This window comes from Rattus norvegicus, chromosome 15 (genome assembly GCF_036323735.1).
Source record: "Rattus norvegicus strain BN/NHsdMcwi chromosome 15, GRCr8, whole genome shotgun sequence".
In the NCBI taxonomy this organism is placed as follows: Eukaryota; Metazoa; Chordata; class Mammalia; order Rodentia; family Muridae; genus Rattus; species Rattus norvegicus.
In genome coordinates, this window is record NC_086033.1 from 74,347,321 (window position 1) to 74,364,526 (window position 17,206).

Sequence of the window (17,206 nt, forward strand, 5' to 3'; positions counted from 1 at the left end):
TAACACCTACTTTGGATTTCTCCGGGATCTCTGTGTGTTGATGAGAGGAATTGTCGGGCTCATGTTGTTTGTTGCTGGGGGATGAGCTAACAGTCCGAGCGAGTCCTCTATTACAGTTGGGGTTTCACATCTGTAGATAAATACACTAAGGCTAAGGCAACTCTTATAAGGCAAACATTCGATTGGGGTGGACTTACAGTTCCAGAGATTTAGTCCATTAACATCATGGTGGGACACATGGCATTGTTCATACAGATATGAAACTGTAGGAGCCAAGAGTTTTACATCCTGATCTGAAGACAGTGGGTTTAGCTTGAACTTATATATGAGACCTCAAAATCTTCCTCCATAGTTTCACACTTCCTCCAATAAGGTCAGATATACTGCAACAAGGTCATACTTCATAATAGTGCACTTCTTATGGACCAAGTATTCAGACATGAATTTATGTGTGTTCAAACCACCACATTTGTGCTAGTTGGTTTTGCGTACCAGCTTAACACAAGCTAGAGTCATCAGAGAAAGAAGGCTCAGTGAAGGAACTGCTTCTTTGAGATCCAGCTCTAAAGCATTTTCTCAATAGGTATTGATGGAGGAGAGCCCAACCCAGGGTGGGTGATCCCATCTACAGTTGGTGGTACTGGTTTCAGAAACGCATGGGATATCAAGCTTGTAAGGAACACCCTCTGTGGCCTCTGCATTAACTCCAGTTTCCAAGTTCCATCCCAGCTCTAGTTCCTGTCCTGACTTTATCAAGTAGAAGTTGCCTAATACAACTTTTCTTCCCCAAATTGGCTTTGATCATGGTGTTCTATCACAGCAATAGAAATTCTGGCTAAAATACTATCAGGAAGGAATTAGCTTGCCTGTCTCTTGGTGATCTGCATTCATTAGGGCAATGTCTACCATTATCATACCTTCTACAAATCTCAGAAGGCTGAGGTGTTTTAGAGACATCCTTAGGAATGCCTTATCTGCAATTCCTTTTTCAAATGAACTTCACAGTCAAAAAAATGCATATATATATGCACAAAATGGTGGGGCTCAATCCCCTGTCTAATTAACTCTGCAAGTGTTCATGAATACTTAAATACACATGCATATATATATATATGCATTATTGCCATTGATTATTGACCATCGATTGTTCAATTACACACTTAATAATGTCAATATGAAAAGTATTTGTAGTCATTCATTCATGGGTGCTGATGCCGAGAGCCTGCCCAGTATCACTTCTCGCTGGAAGGCAGCAAAAGTGTTGGACGTTTTAGGGGGTAAACCTTAGTTTGGTGAGATAAAGATTTCTTTACTTTATGTAATATTTAACTTTCTTAACACTTTGCTATTTTGTAGCCAGAAACCACTGGCTTCCAGGCATTAACACCCGCTGTTTAGCATTTTGGGATTAAGTAAGGAAGTTAGTATATTGGGTCTCTTTGTTCTTTTACTCTAGAGTCCTCATTGATCAACAATAGGCTTAGAGTTTTATTCACTCTTTGTGTGCTAGGGAAAAAGAAAGAGAAAATCATGCACTCAGAAAGAAAATCGTTTATGCAGTCAATATACACAGAGACACACATACACACACACACAAAATGGTGGGGCCCAATCCCCTGTCTAATTAACTCTGCAAGTGTTCATGAATACTTAAATACACACACCTATACTTACATATGTATATATACATATACATACACATACACACACATGCAAACATATATGAAATCTCCCATGAGACGTTTAAACAAGCAAGAGCCATCACAGAAAAAAATTCATTCTGAATAAAAAAGAAGCTCTAACCTTTTTTGACCATTGAAAGAAAAAGCCCTTTACCTTCCTATTGCTAAAGTAAAAAGCTCATCTCTCTATAGGCGAAAAAGTGCAAAAGTCCCCTGTAAGAAAAAATGTCTCTCCCTTATTTTCATTCTTAGTTCTTATGTTATTCTCAGGATAAATGACCACGTTATTCCAAGTGTTTTTCTTTATATTCCAAAAGTTAATAGCAAGTTTCCAACACTAATTCACATCATGAATGATAAGGAGTTACAACAGAAATGTGTTTCCACTGAGAATGGTACCTAACTGAACATTCATTAAGTATCTTCAAGATCTATAAGTTCATTAAAATTTAAAACAATAATTCTCATGTCATAGGTTAGTATGGTTTTGCCAAGAGATAATTCATCTACCTTATGTTTCATTAGTTTTGAAGTTTTGTACAGATAAACCAGCCAATATTTTATTTTTTCTTTTTGCTCCTACATTAAAATTTCCATTTCCAGTTTATGACCTTTAGTTATCAGATAATGGTTTCACCTAGGCTAACTTAGAAAGTATGTCTTCCCTGATTGTAAAATTGTTCCAGGTCTGCTTTTTTATCCTAGTGTAATTAGCCTATGACACATGAAGTTTTATAGAACTCTAATTGAAGCTTTCATACTATGAAGACTCAAAATTACTTGTATACATTTATAAATTCTGTAGAATCATTATTAAGAATTATGAAATCATTGATTTGTCTACATAGCATTAGTGCAAGAGAATACATCTTCATTGATCTTCAGAAAATCTACACAACAGAGCAGGCTAATGCCCAGAAATCATGACTCAATGTAATATGGCAGGGAAGACATAGAAATAACAAGAAATAATCCTGGGATGAAGTATTTTGGAGTCTTGCTTCAGAGCTCACCCTTTGCAGGCAGTGCAAGAAAAAGGCAATCTCCAGAAAAACTCATTTGCTTTCCTTAGTCTTTGTTAGATGGTTCCTGACATTCTGATCTAGCTTTTAAATGTTTCAAAACTTTATGCACCCTACATTTGCATTTTCAAAAGGTAAAATTTAAGTTAAAACTTCCTCTTATATCTGGATCCAAAGTCAAGTTGTTTATGGAAGGTGTTAACCTATATAATAAGTCAATAAAAGTCTCTCTGGAGCTTTGCATAATCTTTGTGAATGGCATAGATTCTTTTCTTGGTCTTCAACCTTGTCTCAGGCTCTTAAAGCTACTAAAGTATGTTTTATAATACTGGAGTCATCAAATTGAAACTGTTGTTATAAATCAGCAAATTGACCACATAAGAAAAGTTCTTACAAAATATTACCACTTTTTGGCCTATTACAATTTTCTTCAATTGTAGCTTCTTCCCACCATCAGGTCAGCCTTTGTAACTGTGAAGCAGCCTCCATTACTACTGATGTTAAATCCTTCAAGTCTTGGAGGACAATCCTATGTTGGGTAGTCCAGGCATTTAATATCTGTTTCAGGTGAGGTGAGTACATTTCATAAGTTATTATTGATTCTTTAAAATGTTTAAGCTCTTATATTTTAATGGGATTCCAGAATTGTCATTCATTTTTTGAATCTTCACCATTTTAATTTGCTGCTAGATAACTGTGAAAGATAGTTGGGGTGGCAGTATTTTCTTAGTGTTTAAGAGATGTCTCTGTAGGTTCAATGGGTTGTCTATCTTGATCCTTAATTTCATTAGGTACTTTGTCTCTGGTCTCTAAAACTTTGAATTATCATAGCAATTTTTTCTTTTTGTACAGCTACTTTTCAACATCTCTGAGAGGAAGTATATGAAGACTGTACTCGAAAGGGTGTGTGTGTGTATGGTGTGTGTGTATGTGGTGTGTGTGTGTATGTGTGTGTGTGTGTGCGCGTGTGCGTGCGCGCATGTGTGTGTGTGTGTGTGTGTGTGTGTGTGTGTGTGTTGGGTGTTTACTCCATATACCTTGACTTTCTAACCTTGGCAGATCTGAATAGCTCCTGTGATTTTTATCTTTAAAAAAAGCACCTCCTTCTGCAGGGCAATTTGGACTAGCAATCATAATAAATTTTACCAATTTCAATCCAAATTGAGGTTGATGGTCTTTTCTTTGTGACCTGGAATTCCAATGATCTTTTTCTGATGATCTTGAACTCCTTAATAATAAAAAGGGAGTGTATCTTCATGGAATGGGGGTGATGAAGATAATGGAGGAGGGAGGGAAAAGCATATCATAATAAATTCTGTGAAAAATCTGTTTTCAATATAGGAAGACATACACTGTCCTGAATATAGTCCTGAAACACACACACACACACACACACACACACACACACACACACACCCCATATATTACAGTGCTTAGTAAAATAGACTGAACTTTGCAAAGAAGCAACAGGAATATTTCAAATGGTTTGGAGGGAGGAAAGGAAAGGGAAACTATATTTTGTAACCTAAAAGAAAGAAAAGTAAAAATCAATAAATCATAAAGCAAAATAAAATAATATAAATTCATGACATTTCAAACTAAGTATGTATCTTAAAAACTTCTCAGTATATTCCTGGTTTTAATAAAAGGTGAGATATGTATATCCTTTGAAATCCTTGAAAATGATATTTTGGTTATTCAAACAACACAAAAGTGAGATTAACACTGAAGTCTACAGCCTACTTTTTTCTACTTGCATGCTAAGCTTTCCTATTAGCACTTAAAAATGTATTAAATTCATCACTAAATCCTGCTACAGTTTCTGGGCTCATCCTCTTGCACATGGGCAGTTAACTTGATCTATTAGTCTGTTTCATTCTTTTCTCTGAGCCACCATTATCACATCCTACTCCACAGGGAATTCGTTCTCATTCTCTTTTAAAGTTTCCTCTTCTGTCTCTTGTCACATTAAGTTCAGAAAAATCTACATTTCTTCCCCAACCTTATTTTTAAAATATGGCACACCTAGTGACTGTATGCTTGTACTAACTTCCACAGTAACTATTGTATGTTGTCCCTTACTGCCACAGACTTGACAATCAGAGCCCAGACAGACTCAGAAAATACAGAATCCATTTCTACCTAAGCTGTCAAGACAAAATGTTCTATTGAATCGCTGTCGACGGAAGCTTAAGAGCTGTATTCCAGATTGCTGTAGTGACTTGGAAACATGCAGATCTATACTGTATAGTTGTATTTTTTCAATTGCATGAAAGATTCTAGGTAATGATACAATCAATCTCTCAGGTCCAAAACAGATTATTCTCTATTAATATATTCTCTTTATTACATTGCCTTTCTCTCTCTTCCAAAACACCTTTGAGTTTATTATTTTGTAGTAATAATGTCCTGCTGGGCATGTGACCTATCATTAAGTATGGATTATATACCAAGTGAGGCTCCACTGGGAAAAATGTTTTCCTTTTGCAAGAACAGTTTTCATGTAGATAGTTTCATGGTTAGTTATGGGAGCTAGGCGCCACTTCCTCATCTCAGTGTTGAGAACCCATCTGATTTGCAACTTTACAGGCAACCTGCCCATTGTCCCCGTCTCTGTGTGTTCATATGTGATTAGTCCTGTTGTTCTTCAAGGATGCTGTTTGCTTGGTGCCATCCAAGTGTATTTCCGGCTCTTACAAATTTTTTCTCAACTGTTAGTTCCCTGACCCTTGAGAAAAAAGGTTGTATAAAGATTTCACACTTGAAAAAATTCTTTCTGATTTTTCATTTTGCCTTATCTAACAAACATTTTTAACAGTATATTTCTTAATATGTTTTCTAAATGGCAAATATATTGATCACCTATTCATGAAGGACTAAGGAAGACAAAGAAATGGCTATGGAACATTTTAAACATTCTTGTTAAAAAACTAAGAGACAGCTAAAAATTACAATAAAATAACAACAGAAAATAAACAAAACAAGAAGGGATAAAAACAGAAAAAAGAGGCAAACAAAAAGCACAAGAAATACACATAGGTGCAAAAATCTAGACTTTTGTTTATAAACACAGACATTCCATAAGATCACGAAACCAGAAGCAGTAATAGATAAGCAAATGATATAAGGTAATAAACAAGTAAATAACTAAGTCAGAAAGTAAATAAATAAATGTTCTGAATAAATATTAATAACAAAAAAATTTCAAAGATGCTGTTGACTTTATTTTATTTTGGCCATCTATTGCTGGTTTGTATCACATTTGAGGCTCCCTTAGAGAAAACAAATTTTAGGATTGTGACAGTTACCATGTGGAGATACTTTCTAGATCTTTCTTACACCTGTGAAGGTCTTCTTCAAGCTGCCACAGTCTTTATGAGCTCCTCTGTGAACCTATACCACTGTACCACTTTGCTTAAAAGGCCTTCTTTCTTTTTCAAAATTTTAAAACACACAAATATTAGTATAAACATGTTCTATCAAGCATAATAATACTTAACTTACACAAAAATTATGGCATGTGATAAAATAGTAAACTATAACTAGAATATTTATTCAACAGTTTTGAGGCAACTTTCTTTCTGTGTAATATATGTGCATATTCCCCTATTTGTTATATCAACATGACCTTTAAGTATATTTTGATAAGAAATAAAATCAACAGTGATCAGGGTAATGAAAATCAAAACAACCTCGAGAATCCACCTCACATCAGTCAGAATTCTTAAGATCAAAAACTCGGGCAAGAGTTAATGCTGGTGAGGATATGTAGAAATAGGAACACTCCTCCATTGTTGGTAGAATTACAAGCTGGTACAACCACTCTGGAAATCAGAGTGAAGGTTCCTCAGAAAATTGGAAATAGCACTACCTGATGACCCAACTATACCACTCCTGGGTATTCACCCAAAAGACATTCCAATATATAACAAGGATACATGCTAGAAAATGTTCATAACAGCCTTATTTATTATAGCCAGAAACTGGAAAGAATTCAGATATTCTTCCACAGAGAAATGGATACAGAAATTGTGGTACATTTACACAATGGAGTACTACTTAGTTATTAAAAACAATGACTTCTTAAGCAAATGGATTTAACTATTTCATCTCGTGTGAGGTAATCCAGTCACAAACGGACACACATGGTATGCACTCACTGATAAGTGGATATTAGACCAAAAGCTCGGAATATCCAAGAAACAATCCACAGACCATATGAAGCTCAAGAAGAAGGAAGATCAAAATGTGGATGCTTCAGTCCTTCTTAGAAGGGAGAACATAATACTGGAGGAAATACAGAGACAAAGTGTAGAGCAGGAACTGAAGAAAAGATCATCCAAAGACTGCCCCACCTGGAGATTCAGTCCATATGCAGCCACCAAACCCAGTCACTATCACTGACCAGTCAAGAAATTATAAATATCTTCTGAGAGGCTGTTCCAGAGCCTTATTGATACAGATGAGGATGTTAACAGGTATCTATTGGACTGAGCACGGGGACCGCAATGGAGGAGTTAGAAAAAGGACTGAAGGAGCTGAAGGGGTTTGCAACCTCTTAGGAAGAAAAACAATATTAATCTACCAGACACCTCAGAGCTCCTAGGGACTAAAGCACCAACCAATGAATATACATGGAGGGATCCATGTCTCTAACCACATATGTAGCAGAGAATGGCATTGTCTGGCATCAGTAGGAGTAGAAGCCCTTGGTCCTGCTAAGGTTCAATTCCCTAGTATAAGGGAATGCCAGGGTGTTGAGATGGGAGTGGGTGGGTGGTAGTGGGAGTCTCTTCCTAGAGGCTGGGGGAGGTGGGAGGCTACGTGGGAGAGGTGAGAAAGGGAATAACATTTGAAATGTAAATACATAAAATATCCCATAAAAATGAGTTTGGTATGTGTGTCAGATCAAAGAAATTTAATTTAGATCTAATAATCCTAAAAGCCTTAATTTATTAAATAGATGGCTAATCTGTGGGGGTGCTGGAACTTGTAGTCACTTTATTTCTGTCAGTGTTAAGAACATAGATACCTGAGGAACATGAGAACAATATTGCTATAATAAAGGAGAAGGGAAAAAATAAGGGAATTGTTAAAAACCAAAGGTAAGTGAAAAAGCATACTCATAAGGGTAATAACAATACAAAAAGGAAGATTTAGTATTGGTAAAATCACAAACTATTTTTTAAATTGTTTTCTTTTAATCTTATAGAATATTTATTTATATATTATCTTGTTCAATAGTCTTTTTAAAGCACACATGCAGAACTACTCCTGTAGTAAGGAATTTTCATAGAACAGTGTTGAAGATAATATAGGTGAGAACTTGTGAATTAATTTATTTTTCCTTCCATTTAGATTTTTTTATCACTTAATAGCTCAATGACATTTTCACTCACTCTAATCCTCCCAGTTCCTCCATCCCCTCACCATCTCTCATTAGAAAATACATAGGCTTCTAAATGATGATAATTCAATAATATAATATAACAAGAATAAACAAATTGAATACATTGGAATACAACAAAACAAAATAAACAGAAGAAAAATAATCCAAGAAAAGGCATGAAAAAAATTTAGATGCAGAGACTCAGTCATTCTTATGCTCTGTAATGATATAATAACACAAATCTGGAAACCATAATATGTACTTTACATAAGAACATGTTTATATCTATGTGTATATACAATTACATAAAATATATAATAAAGATATATTATATATGCTTCATATAATATGTGCATATAATTATATATATTATATACATGTATAATATAATTTAAAATTAAATATATGAAATTCTTATTTATATATGTATGAATTAAAATTTTAAATGTAAGGTAAATTTAAAATAAGTTACTAAAACATGCCAGGACACTACATTATGAGACCAGAAACCCTCCACTGATGCCACTGAATTTGTTTTATTTTGGTAATCTACTGTTGGGCACACAGCATAACTTTTAGGGTAGAAAAAAATTTTAGTAACTTATTTTTTGGGGGGGAACATCTTCATAGAGGTAAGGGGAGGGGGGAACCTGGAAAGGGGATAACATTTGAAATGTAATCACATAAAATATCCAAGACAGTAAAAGAAAATATTTTCTGTATCTTTGACTTGGGTTTCTTCTAGTCTTGTTTTTCTTAGATTTTGTCCTTTCTTAGTTTTTGCTTTGTGTGCATGTGGTGTGTGTGTGTGTGTGTGTGTGTGTGTGTGTGTGTGTGTGTGTGTTGTTTCTTAATTTATTTTAACCATATTTGGCTATTGTTTTCTTTGTTTTCTATCCTGTCTTAATTGCATGAGATTTACTCTTCCATCTCTTGAATTCTGTTGGTGATACTTGCCTCTATGTTTCTTCGATTTGCTTTTTTTTTTGTTTTTTGTTTTTTGTTTTTTTGTTTTTTGTTTTTTGTTTTTGTTTTTTGGTTTTTTTTTCCTGCTTTCCCTCCATTTTGGTTTCCTTTATTGTATCTATGGTCACTTTCAGTTCTTGAACTGTTTTTATCCTCTTTCTTCCACTGCTTACTCTTTCATATATTTTAAGATATTTATTCTTTACCTTTTTAAGAACCTCTATTCGTATATCTTTTCCTTTAGTTATCTTGCAATACTCAGGCACTAATTTGATAGGTATCCTTTTGTATTAGATATTTTATTTACTTAACATTTCGAAAGTTAACGCATTCATGGTTTCTGCTCTGGAAGTCCCCTATACTATCCTTCCTCCCCATCCTTTATGAGGGTGCTCCCTGATGCACCTATTCACTCCCTCCCTCCTCCAAGCCACGGCATTCCCCTACACTGGGGCATCAAGTCTTCCCAGGACCAAGAGCCTCTCCTCCTATTGATGTCCAACAGGACTATCTGCTGCTACATATGCAGCTGGAGCCATGGGTCCCTACATGTGTATTCTTTGTTGGGTCATTTAGTCCCTGGGAGCTCTAGGGTATATGGTTGGTTGATATTGGTGTATTTCCTAGGGATTGCAAATCCCTTCAGCTCCATTAGTCCTTTGTTCAACTCCTCCATTGGGGAATCCTTTCTCAGTCCAATGGTTGGTTGCCAGCATCCTCCTCTGTATTTGTCAGTCTCTGGCACAGTCTCTCAGGAGACATTCATATCAGGCTCCTGTCAGCAAGCACTTCTTGATATCAGCAATAGTGACTGGGTTTCATGACTATATGTGGTACAGATCCTTAGGTGGTGCAGTCTCTAGATGTACTTTTCTTTAGTCTCTGCTCCATACTTTGTCTCCATATTTCCTCACTTGAGTATTTTGTTCTCTGTTTTAAGAAAAACTGAAGAGCCATGCTTTAGTCTTTCTTCTCCTTGAGCTTCATATGGTCTGTGAATTGTTTCTTGGGTATCCTAAGCTTTTGGTCTAATATCCACTTATCAGTGAGTGCATACCAGGTGTATTCTTTAATGACTGGGTTACCTCACTCAGGATGATATTTTCTAGTTCCATCCATTTGCCTAAGAATTTCATGAAGACATTGCTTATAATAGCTGAGTAGTACTCCATTGTGTAAATGTACCACATTTTTGTATCCATTCCTCTATTGAAGGACATCTGGGTTCTTTCTGGCTTCTGGCTATTATAAATCAGCTGGATGAAATAGACAATTTTCTAGCCAGATACCAGATTCCAATGTTAAATCAGGGTCAGATAAGCCATCTAAACAGTTCCATAACCCTTAAAGAAATAATGGCAGTCATTAAAACTTTCCAAACCAAAAAATCCCACAACCACATGGGTTTGGTGCAGAATTTTATCAGCCCTTCAAAAAACAGCTACTACCAATACTCTTCAAAATAATCAGCATAATAGAAACAGAAGCAACACTGCCAAATTCGTTCCTTGAAGCCACATATATATACTCATACCTAAACTATACAAAGACCCGACAAAGAAAACGAACTTAAGACCCATTTCAGTTATGAATATCAATGCAAAATTACTCAATAAACTTATCAAAAACCAAATCTAAGAACACTTCAAAATGATCATCCATCATGATCAAGTAGGCTTCATTCCAGGGATGCAGGGATGGTTCTATATATGGAAATATATCAACATATTCCACTATATAACCAAACTCAAAGGAAAAAAAAAGCATGATCATCTCATTAGAGGCTGAGAAAGCATTTAACAAAATTCAACACCTCTTCATGATAAAATCTTGGAAAGATCAGGAATTCAAGGCCCATACCTAGACAGTAAAAGCAATATACAGCAAACCAGTAGCCCTATCAAACTAAAGGGAGAGATATTTGAAGCAATCCCACTAAAACAGGGTCTAGACAAGGCTGCCTACTCTCTTCCTACCTATTTAATATAGTATTTTAAGTCCTAGCCAGAGCAATTAGACAACAAAAAGAGGTCAAAAGGAAACAAATTTGAAAGGAAGAAGTGAAATATCACTATTTGCAGATGACATGATAATATACTGAAGTGACCTCAAAAATTCCACCTGAGAACCCCTAAACATGATAAACAACTTCAGCAAAATGGCTGGATATAAATTTAATTCAATCTAATTAGTAGCCTTCCTTTACTCAAAATATTAGCAGGCTGAGAGAGAAATTAGGGAAATGACGCCCTTCACAGTAGTCCCAAATAATATAAAATACCTCAGTGTGACTCTAACCAAATTAGTGAAAGCTCTGTATGACAAGAGCTTCAAGTCTCTGAAGAAAGAAATCAAAAAAGATCTCAGAAGACGGAAAGATCTCCCATGCTCATTGGCAGAATTAATGTAATAAAAATGGCCATCTTGAAGAAAGTACTTTACAGATTCAATGCAATTTCCATCAAAATTCCAACTCAATTCTTCATAGAGTTAGAAAGAGCAATTTGCAAATTCATTTGGAATAACAAAAAACCCAGAATAGGGAAAAGTACTCTCAACAATAAAAGATCTTCTGAGAGAAGCACCTTCCCTGACCTCAAACTGTATTACAGAGCAATAGTGATAAATCTGCATGGTATTGTTACTGAGACAGGCAGGGGGATCAATGGAGTAGAAGTGAAGACCAAGAAATAATCCCACACACCTATTGTCACTTGATCTCTGACAAAGGAGCTTAAAATATCCAGGAGAAAAAAAATACAGCATTTTCAACTAATGGTGCTGGTTCAACTGGAGGTCAGTAGGTAGAAGAATACAAATTGACCCATTTTTATCTCCTCATACAAAGATCAAGTCCAAGTGGATCAAGGACCTCCACATAAAACTACATATGCTGAAACTAATAGAAGAGAAATTAGGGAAGAGCCGTGAACATATGGGCACAAGGGATTATTTCCTGAATACAACACAATGCCTCATGCTCTAAGATCAACAATTGACAATGGGATCTCATAAAATTGCAAAGATTTTGTAAGGTGTAAGACAGTCAATAAGACAAAATAGCAGTCAATAGATTTGGAGGAGCTCTTTACCCATTCTTCTGTGGTAGTTTTGCTGGGTGCTGGTGGTATACATTGTTCTACCTCTTGTTGATTTTAATGCTGCTGTCTAGGCATCTGGCTTTGAGATGTTTGCTACTGAAGTTGGGGATATCTTGTCTTATCTCATGGAATGAGTGTTTATTTCCTTGTATTTTGGGGCCTTTCTGGTTCTGGAAAAAGGTGTGATAGTTGTGTGCTGCCTGGTAGGGAATTCTAGGATCCTTGTAGGAGTGTCCAAGGGGGTTTCTCTGTAAAACATGTTTGTAGGCATTGGGAGCTGACAGGTAGGAATGGGGATGGTCTGGGAAAGCAAGGACTGGTAATGGAAGCATGACAGGGGAGTGCTGAGGAGGTGCATAACAGAGAAGAAAGCAAGGCATCATTCCACCAAGATCTCTTTAATTCCTGGGAAATCGGAGTAGAAAATAAGAAAAGGCCATAACAGGTAGTTTATTAAGGAGCTGGAATAAGCTTGGGGAATTTGATTTGGAGGAAAGGAGAGGAAATGTGCACCTGAAACTTCCCTACCTGTTTAGCTAATCTACTTGGTTCTCTGTGTGACTTGGCTGGTGGCTTCCCAGGGAATGTCTGCTGAAGCTAGGGGCTAGGCTAAAGGGATGAGTGTAGGTGGGGAGTACTATAGGCAATATCTGTGTGATCCCCTGGAGTTGGGACAGAGAGGAAAGGGAAGCCAATGAAGAATTTTGCTATAGAAGTCAGATGAGACGGGGAGATTGGGATTGGAGGCAATGAAGGAAAAGCAAGGGTGCAGTAAAAGGAGAGTCCACTCATTTTTTTGGCCATAGTCAAAAATTAGATTTTAATTAAAATTTAGTGTTAAAAATGCATAGAGTATGGGGAGTATGTGGAATCAAAGATACGCATAATTATTTAATTATGTTTTATTCGAGTAAGAACAGGTTTTGCTGCTAGAGAAATAAAAGCTTTAATTTGGACATTGTGATAAAGGATCAGGAAAGACTCCTTTATTTTGAGCTTTTGCAAACAGATATTACTTATGCATCCATATACTTGTAGAATACAGTCTACTAATATAGATATGTACATGATATAATTATCACTCATGGGAAATAAATATTCTATAGGTTTGCATGTAGATGTGTGTGGCAAGATGCCTGTGTGTGAGGCTAATGAAAGCTTACATATGCTCTTCTGTGCCGAGGCAAACTTAGGTCTTGTTTCTCAAGAACCATCAACATTGTTTTTGCTACTGTTTGTTCCTTTTTATACAAGATGTCCTAATAACGATCAGGTGACACTGACAGGCCTTTGAAACCCAGAAATCTTTAATTGTATCAATACCCACCACACAGCAGCATGCCTGGCTTTAATATTTTTTCAATGATCTCTGGGGGTCAGGGGTAGATTTCAAAGTTACCCCTGTGTGTGTTAGAAGCACATTACAAACTAAGCTTTCTTCTTGGCTCTATAAGATCTATTGTAATCATATTTTAATTTCTTCACATAAATAATTAAACATGCATATATCACTAGCTTATAACATAGTTATACGACATGCTATTTAACTTTTTGTATGGTTTTGGGAACGGATATGCTAATGAGAGAAAGTGCTACAGAGGATGGGGACCATGTCAGATTCACCTGAGCTAGATTTAACTGGAAGTTGCAGGCCACCTGATGTGTGTACTGTCACCAGAACTTAGGTAGTCTGTAAGAGCAGCAAATGCTCTTCATTGCTGAACCATCTCTCCAGGCCCTAATATATATTTTGATGTACTATGAATAATAAGTGAAATTTATTGAAAGGTTCTATATTTAATTTCCAAAAGTAAAAATTTACTATTGAGGTTATTTGTTTACAAAACAATACATAATATATTACTTAGTTTCCATATGATGATTTTGAAAAATAATTTCATTTACTTGTGATTATTGTAAATTATCACAATAAGTGAAGATAAATTAAAGATATGAAAATAACATTTACGTAGTAACTTTTTCTTCAGCTCTTTTACAGTCGCAACACAAATCACAGCCAGGATTCAGAGACGATTCTACAAGCATTTTCTTGGAAGTCCCATTGGTTGAATTTCGGCAGGTAATGGTCTGTAAAAGGAAAGCCAATTTGCCCCTCGATGAAGATTACTGTACCAAATGTACCAGAGAGCTTTAGAAAATGTGACACGCTTTCTCTTCAACAGTGAAAGAGTCGATTAGTTTCCTAGCTTTTCCTTTTGTGCAATGGAAATAGGTCTTGCTTGTTAATTCGCTTTAATCTCACCCATCAGTTTCCTTGTATTGTTTCTTATTTATAAAACTGTACAGTTATATTTAATATAAAGTGTGCAGTTGTACACATTGAAAAGTTCTGATACATTATAAAACAATATTGTATGGATTGCACTCTTTAAAATTAAATTGATTACAAACATAAGAAACTTTTTTCCCAAAGGAAAAGGGATTATTTTTAGCATTCCAAATTAATCATTACTAATTGGCAAAATATATATTCTAGACTAACAAATCTTGAAATTTAAATAATTATGATATATCTATGCATAGAGTCTGGGGATTTCATTTTAATGTATTTTGACCTAGAAAATACATGAAATATTAAAATATATAATCATGATGTACATTAGTACATCTATAGCTAGAACCAAATCAAGATTAAATTTATTGTTTGCAAATGATTCTATATTTCAACATATTCCTATGTAAGGATAAAGTGGTGGCTTGTATCCTCAATTCTCAAGAAGCAGACACAGACAGATATCTTTAAGATTGAGGCCATCTTTGTCTTTTTAAAAATTTAAAGTCAGCTAGAATAAAATTAAGGAGTAAAACATTAACTTTAACAGAAAAAAAAAACCTAGGAATTTTAAGGGCATTTGGGGTGGTTCAGTAGTTAAGAATCTTATGTTCTTGAATAGGACCAGAGTTCAATCTCCAGAATTTATTTCAGACATATGATAATTGTTAATAATTTCAATTTTAGGAGTTAGGATGCTGCCTTCAAGTTCCAACAGCATTTGAGCTTAACAGAACACACATGCACACACGTGCACACACACACACACACACACACACACACACACACACACACACATGCAAACACACATGTATATAAATAAAAATAAAAGTAAGTCTTTAACAAGTAAATACAATTATCATTGCAGAGAAATAATAAAAATATATTTAAATACATTAATTTAAATGTTATTTTATAAAATAAATTTCATATTTTTTTCGGTGAGATCAGATATTTGATAAATTGAGACCTACAAAGGGCACATCAGCCAAGATGCCAGAGTGGAGGGTGAAATATTTCACACAAACCCACCCTAGATGAAGAATTACAAGTAATGAATGGCTGCCAAGGGCGGGAAAACCCATTTTTTCTCCCTACGACCAAGACTCCAAACACTATAAATTGTTAACTCTAAACATATCCAAATAAGAAAAACTGGACACATTAGGTGAGTGTGTGTGTGCGTGTGTGTGTATGTGTGTGCGTGTGTGTGGTAGTAAAGAAGAGATCGTGAATTTAAAGGAATGGGAACGGGGCACATGGGCAGAGTAGGAGGAAAAAGACTGGGTAGGAAAGGACGCAAACACAGAAAACATGCATAAGATCCTTTGGCAATAAAATACAAAAATACAATGATACATACATCAAATGGGTGCAAGTCAGCTTCTCCAGAGCTCGTCATATCATCAAGCAGATGACAAAATATTGTGCAACAGCATAAAGAGCATCTCTTCGTTTGAATACCAAGAAAACTGGTACTCACTGCTCTATTCTTCTTTTCTTGCTAAACCGTAAGTAATAGTTTAGAAAGTAAGCATAAACCTACATGAAAATGGCATGTGAAAGTGCATGTGAATAAATTCACCATCACGGGTGTCATGATGTTTTGTACACCTAGAATGAGCTATCAATACAGTAAAATGCCTAAATCTGAAATGTGTGAAAATATTTTAATTAATTTGTATATCATCTGTAGGAAACATAACTTAGGAGAAAAAAAGTAAAGCATATTTTATCCAATTTACTCTTTATTGTAATATAGTACTGCTTTACGTGTGTATAATATGGGGTTCCTAATGTGCTTAAATGCAGAACAGAAAGAAATATTGTCTGTTATTTCATGTCTTTCTATTTCTTCCATAAACCATGAAATTTTAAACTTTTGCTAATCAATAAAAAGTGTTAATTTACAAAGCATATATTTAATTCATTCAGCAAATTACTAGTAACTGTCCCTTTCATGTAGACACTAAATTGAGTACATAGTAATTAAGAAAAATGCCAAATAATTCCTACATGAATGACTGACTGTTAGCAAATGCTGACCGGCATAGTAAAATTCTGTACCTATGCAGGAAACATGACTCATATGTACAATATCATTTGCTTGGTGACACTAAGTTAGTATGATCAGCAGATGGGTGTGATAGTATAAGAACTGCAGAAAATAAAATGAAAAAAATACTGAGATAAACAAATGCCCTTGAGCAAAATGTAAGCATTTGGCCATTGCTGTCCTGTCAGATACCAGAAACAAGAGCAGGCATTGATATTGATGATGTAGTCAAAGATAAGGTCCTGAAAGGCTTATGATATTTTCCAAGTTTCTCAGTTTCCAGCTATCAGACCATAATTTTTCAAAATCACTGCTCATTTTCTTTCATTGCTGAATTCTTTTGATGGATTTGTCAAGACGTGATTTTTCCCACAATAGTATTTTCCCTTCTGTGTTTTGAAATATCCCACTCACTTTGACAATATTTATTCTTTTAGCTAATTTTTAAACAACATGAAAATCAACTTAATTTTAAACAGCTTCCATTGTTACAGATTTGATTTTGAGAATTAATGAATTCAGCCTTTCCTAGTAGGATTTGTTTATTTAATATTTTGGAATAAAACTAAATTTTTATTAGCAGTTGGTTTAGCTTCTGAGTTATTGGTAAGGGTCCTTTTGTCCTTTGAGCTCTAAGACCTCATTTTATGAATACTCATCTAGGGCTTCTGCAGACTGTCTCAGTCTCTGTGAAAAT

The 17,206-nt window shown here is 35.2% G+C and overlaps 1 long non-coding RNA gene across 3 annotated transcripts in view; it reads left to right on the forward strand.

Annotated features, from left to right (window-relative positions):
- The window catches only part of LOC120097056 (uncharacterized), a 91,411-nt gene extending 76,062 nt beyond the window's left edge, over positions 1-15,349 (forward strand). The window contains exons 3-4 of one of the 3 annotated variants that reach the window (XR_010057984.1): positions 14,149-14,240; positions 15,141-15,349. This is a non-coding gene — a long non-coding RNA (uncharacterized LOC120097056). Of the gene's footprint in view, positions 1-3,161; positions 4,275-14,148; positions 14,572-15,140 lie in introns of those variants that run through there. The other 2 variants (XR_005494167.1, XR_010057985.1) reach the window with 2 other exon arrangements.
- Positions 15,350-17,206: the final 1,857 nt, after the last annotated feature.